We start from the raw sequence: 6,592 nt of genomic DNA, 5'->3' as shown, positions 1-6,592 counted from the left end.
CTTGCCTTGCATTCAACCAGTACTAACAGATGATGGTAGATTGGATACTGGGCTTATGGAAAAGGTTGAACTGCTTCATCGAGCTATTGAAGCTAAGCACTCGGCTGATGATGTCCCTCTCCCGGATACTTGTCATTCTGAATCTATTCTTACGAAATTTACATTTCGCTCTAAGGATGTTAAGAATATAATTGATTATCTTGATAGCTAGGGTGGAGAAGATCCTGATGGTTTGTTCACCTTTTTTTATAAAAAAAGAAAATAGTTCTTAGTGTGTCCCAAGATTAGCAGATTCTATGGATTTTGATGTCAATGTGTATCTTTGCAAATGAGGTCAAGCTTAGTAATACGGTGCCTGTTCCAAAGAGTGGCATATCTGCAGACTGCAGTAACTTCAGGCCAATCTCTATTCTCTCTGTGCTCTCCAAAGTTGCCGAAAAACTTATTTCTAAACCACTATATAAGTATGTGGAATCTAAACTATTGTTAACTGATGGTCAATGTGCATATAGAAAGCAGTTACTATGCATTTTAGGAAGTTTTTAGTCGTCGATTTTTGCTAATAACTTTTAAATCAATCTATTGATGGTTCAGGTACTTTGAAACAGAGTTTCTCACACCATTCCCTAAATTTTGATAAGAGCATAGTGTTACCAAGATTCATTGAATAATAAACTTTTCATCACAAAATTATGGAAATAAAATAACAACAATCACATTCATGAAAAAAGTAACATATGCTACGGGGTGTAATGACAAAGGAAGAGTTGAGAGAAGACTGGTGAGGTCGAAGAGGAAAGTTGGCGGTATTTAGGAATTTACTATAATTAGATACTCTGGACAATTTCAGTAGTATCCAAGCTCGTATGTCCGAAAGAGTCAATCAGTTTGCTGACTGTCAATCAGTTTGTTGACTACCCCCATCAAATTCAAGAGAAAAGTGCCTGAAAAAGCTGTATTTCGACATTTCATTCATTAGCCAAAATTAGTGGAGAGTATGAAACACACTGTTACAAAGTAACACATCAATCCATCAATTAATTTGAACGATATTGTCAAAAACGATGACTCAAACTTCCTGAAATATATATAGTAAATACCTGCGATGCTCTTTCAGACTTGACATGTCATTTGCAAGAGAACCTTGATACCGTCCAGCAGCTGACAGGGTGTCCGTGTGCAAAAAAGGTACCCTAAATTTCTGTTCACATACTGATAGACATGGAAAGGTGTGAAAAACGTGGGTGGCCATTCCATACCCTGCAAAATCTCTTGTTATAACTGTCAAAGCAGCTAACTGAAACAAATAACTTCCTCTCTATTGCACAGCAGGAAAATTTCACATTTTGAGTTGCTAGTCACCAAATTTTTCATTCAATTGGTTTCAAATTTTCCCCAGACATAGCTAATATGTGCAGGAGTATGCTCTGCATGTAAAGTTAATGAACCATGAACCTTAATTCTTCAAGAAAACAAATAATTGAAAATAGAATTACAAATAATGAAGTTCTTAATAAAAGATCCTGCCGTAGGGGAACTAATGCCGTCAGTGCACCTCATGTGGTGCATTGTAGGCATTACTTAAGGTTCTTTCAGGATGAGGTTAACTTTCTGATCTCCAGATGAGTTCCTGTTATGCAACAATCAGGCGGAAACCTTCCTTGTAACCATGTAAGATGCCTTAGTGGCATAGATCATGGCTCCATCCTCAACAGAAATGACTTTCATATCCTTTTAGTTCTTCCTCTCCATCATTGCTGCTGAACACTTTTTCTCTGTTTTCTTAAGGAAGGGAAGAGAAACTTATTCATTAGATTGTTGCTAGATTCTAAATTGCGCTGTCCAGATGTAACAGTGTCAACAGTGGAAGGGGGACCAAAAGTCTAGATTTCTCTATTCTAGCACCCATTTATTGTCATTCCTTAGTGGCAGCGAAATGGTCTATAGTCAAACCTTTGGGTGTGGCAAGGCCTTTTGGTGTTTGGTTGGGAAAGTTGCCAACTTCCCATTAACCCAGACCAGTATCCTACCCTTTTTCAATGTCAGAAAAGGAAGGGAAACCTTCCCAGCCCTTCCATCCTTTTAAAGCTAGTGCAAAGTAGGAAGGGAAAGGAAAAGAATGGTGGTGGGCTGAGTGGTGGCCTAGGTAGCATACTATGTAACTTTATCATTATTATGTATGCCATATTTAGAGGGTTGCTCGTCTTTCCTGTGGCAATAGTACAGTGACAGGGAACAGAGTTCTGGATTTTTAAGGCCTCAAGGTCATATACCAAAGTCTGTCAAGACTAACCCCCTTCCCCCTCTCAAACATAGATCCATCTTATCTTCCTCTTCAGATTTTCCAGTATCTGTTACCTTGCTGGTAGGCTTTAAACAGATGAAGGAGATTTGGCGCTAGTCGTGATGGACCAGTCTCCAAAGTATTTCACATTTGCCTCGCATAAGAGGTCGACTGGGACAGGATTTGAGTCTGTTAACTTTAAACATTTTGGATTATGTGCTACATACTTTCTTTAGGTGGAATGGCACAATCTATGTAATAGGCCATCATAGGGAATGATCTCATGCTTAGACAATATCAAGAAACACATATGGTACTTTCAAGTGCTTGTCCATCAGAACTTGAGTTTTTCTCTTCGTGTCTGCTATGGTTTGAAACTGTTTCAAATTGAAGATGCCCCAAAGGTGGTTACTAGGTTCCAACCTGAAAGTCATCTTAGACTTTTGCTAGGTATACACTATGTGTGTTACCTGGTAAATGAGTTTCTCCTGCTCTTCCTCTCTAAAAGAGTGTATCCTCCTACATCCTTTTAACAGGCAGGGTAAAAGGATAGAAGTTGGATCTTGGTGCTCAATTAGTAGACAAGTACCTGGGAAGATATCAGCATAGATTCCTTTCCTGGCAAGAACACTCATATTGGCTTTAATGGATTGTTTTCAGCCACCTGTCGTCTTGCAGGAGCTATTATGTGTATGGGTAGATTCCTGTTCTCTCTCTCTCTCTTTCTCTCTGAGGCACCACTGACAGCTCCTCTTGACTGCCTTTCTCATCTGGTGTAAGTCACAAATATGCTAGAGCACTGTTAGGTAGACAGGAAGTTAGCGTGAGTTCTGTTAACTTGCTTTCCTTCTGTAATGCATCAATTTATGGTTACAGTTCATAAGGGGCTTCTGTATTGGAACCTTGCTCTGCGAAAGAAGGGCTTTTCTCCTGTTTTGAATAACAGCTTTTACAGATGCACAAGTGAATGGTTCACAACCATTGTGCTGTCTGAAATTGGCAGGCAGACTATCTCAATGGTTCGGGACAGTTTGGGATGGAGTAGTTTTTACTTCTTCAGTGGTAGAAGTTTCAGTTCAAGTTGTGAGTTTTTTTTCTCCTATCCTTGATATTGTAGTTTCCAGGCTCAGCAGAATTATACAATATTCTGTTTTCCCACCCCATTCCTTGGGGGCAATAGATAGAATTTACATTTCATTACTTTAGGAATGATCTGGATTCTTTGCTTTCTGCAATTTGTTGTAATGTGTGTTAAAGACAAATTGTGGTGGAAGTGACCTTTAGATTTATGATATGGTGTTATTAAGGCACTGAATAAAAGATAAAACTGTAGAGCTTGCGTACAACCTGACCATGATAATTTCACTGTAGACTGAACATGACTCAGGAATTAGTCAGAAAGAGGTTCTATTTAAACTCCTCTACTTCTTTGTTTAATGGCTCCACACTCTCAGCTGCCACAAAAATAAATTAAACTCTGGCTTCTCCTTTGTATGAGAGATAACTGGGATTGTGATATGGGCTGCCTTCTGTCTGTTTGTCTTGTTTCTCGTTCCTTGGTTAAAGTATAGTATATACAGTTGCCCTCAGCTCTTGCTAGGTGATACAACACAACAGAAGTTACATAAGCTTAATAAACTCAGGCAATCCGGAAACATCTTAAAAAAATGGATGAAAAATCTTTGAAAAACTCTTTGTTAATATGTTTTGAAACATAAGTAAAAACAATAAAATCTTACTTGAATCATCTTGAGAAAAATATTCATTCAAACTAAACTTACACATGAAATTATGTGCATTATAAATGACTTCGTGGCTACAAGACAAAACAAAATAATTCAAATGTTGTTGAATACAACAGCAGAATGGTGCTAGGGGAAATATACAAAAGAAAATTATAATCTCATGAATAATGTTTTGACACCATTTAACCAGTTTCTCTTCATTTGTTAATCAGCAGTGCAGTGTTGATCACATATGTTTTCAAGCGAGACCTGGCTTCTTGTGGCCCGTAGTTGAGTTGCATCCAGCACTGCTGTTCATAATTGGTCTTCCTCTGGTCAGAGTGCCAGTTCAGTAGGTCGCAGACTCCATGTTCACCCTCACTGAGACTATCACCTGTTATGCTATGCTGTATGGTTTGCACTCAGTCATAAGTCAGTCTTCAGTCTGAGGACCGTGGATTTCTCCAAACGGTGGAGTTAGCCATACTTGACAGGTCATATAGAGCTCACTTTTCCTCCATTGGTCTCCCAAGAGGCATGTAATCCTGTCCTTCACAGACTAGAACATGTGCTAAGGAATGTAATTGGTTTATGGTTGCTCTGAGCAGGACTTCACCCACTGTACTACTTGTTTGAGGATATGTTGAGACAGGGCATAGGAATGGCCTTAGCTTTGTGGATGAACTTTGTGGTACTCCACAGCAGTGAGGGCAGGTGTGTATGTTGTAGGTATCCCTTCCCTCATTCTGCCAAAGGAACATTGCCCACAGGTCTCTAGATATTTCTTGGGACCTGCAGTGGTGGTTCTCAGCTTGTGTAGGCAGCCAGCTCTTAGACAGACTGGTATTTTGCCTGAGTACTTTAGTCGAGTGTTAATCCTGGGGGATGAATACAGAGTAAATGGACACTTCTCAAATTCTGTTCTGGATCTGCATCTAGGCCACAGTATTTAGCTGGGTCAGACTAGATGCAGGTACCTTCACTTTGAGCACCCTGTCTTAGTGTATTGTCTAAGTTCCAGTGAGCATAGGTAGAGCAGCTGGCTGGACCAGTTTGGAGTTTGAGGGATTTGATGGTTCTCTAGGGTTTTTTTCCTTACTCAAGTACCCTCCCATATGCAGGGTTCTTAGGGTCAGGGCTCTACTGCTCTAGTCAACTATTTTGCCAGATTAGTAAGAGGTTTCAGGAGGCATGACATCCTCTGCTTGAATAAGAAACCAAGACAGGAACAATAAACATTAACAGCAGCATTCAACCCCAATCAGCAGATGGGACTACCATCCACCAAATGAATGTCTTCCATATAAATGGCGATAGTTTGCATTTTTCAGTTATACAAACCAGAATTTTTTTTATACTTAAACAAACCTCAATCACCTTGCTTGGCCCCTGTCAGAAGGTGAAGGCTATTAGCCCACAGACCTCTTAACCATCGGTTAACTATCACGTTTCCACATTCAAGGTATGATTCAAACTCACACTGAAGACTGGTTTGTATTTCTAAAAAAAAAAATTACTGGAGAAGATGTTTTTATCTGTCACAATTTACGTTGTAGAGAACATTTCAGCTGTAATTTTTTTTATTTATTATAAATTGCCTACTTGCAGTAATATATCCTGTCTCCCAAGGAACAGGATTAACAGTGTACAGGGTTAGTCTGCCTCTGACCAAAATAAGGAGCCTCGTGCATGTTATCGTCTGACTGCTTTTGACAGAGATTAAGTTCAAGAAAAGTCATTAGTGACTAGTCAGTATTTGACCTTACCAGAGTGTAGAACAAGGCAGCTTTCTCAACCCGGATGAAAATGCTCTTCACCTGGTTAGTCCTTTTCGGCTCGACCCGACCGCGTCCATGGCGTCTGCATTAGCCAAATGACAATAAAAAGACATGGAAGATTATCCATATCCTTTAGCTCAGCAGTACGTGGAGATCAACAGGGACTCCTCTCATTTAGGGTTGTGAAAGAGAGAGAGAATGTGTGGACAAACATCTGCCATGGCGACACATTATTTCTTTGTTTACTTGGTTTCCTTCTATGGTAAGCTTCCAAGCATCCAGCCACGTCACAAAGATGCCAGGACGGACTAACCTTGTACAGTGTTAATCCTGCCCAGGAGGATGTAAGGAAACTACGTAAACGCATACGACTTATGAGCTGACTTCAAGAAAGGGAAATATGTCTACGGACATTATAATCGACTGGATAATGAGTACACAGAGATAACTGCATTTATCTTTTATTTGATATAGCAAGTAAAACTAAAAAAGCTCTTTAAAACATAGTAGACCCTGATACATATAAAGATTCATGAAACAGCCTCAAAACCCCCTCCCCAACCTACCCCTCCCCCCAGCATATTCCAACTGTTGTGAACAAGAGAGGATTTATATTTTGCTTATAATGGAAACTTATAACCCAAAAATAGATGCTGAAATATAAAGTATTTGGTTACCCTACCATCCTGCCTCCAAATATACAAGATTTTATCTACCATTCAAACCATACAAATTACTATTTATCACTGAGAAACTTTAACATGAGTTAGGAAGAGACAGTGCGTGAAAATAAACCATTCTAATCT

The sequence above is a fragment of the Macrobrachium nipponense genome, chromosome 27 (assembly GCF_015104395.2).
Source record: "Macrobrachium nipponense isolate FS-2020 chromosome 27, ASM1510439v2, whole genome shotgun sequence".
NCBI lineage: Eukaryota > Metazoa > Arthropoda > Malacostraca > Decapoda > Palaemonidae > Macrobrachium > Macrobrachium nipponense.
Note: the sequence above shows the minus strand (reverse complement) of the source record.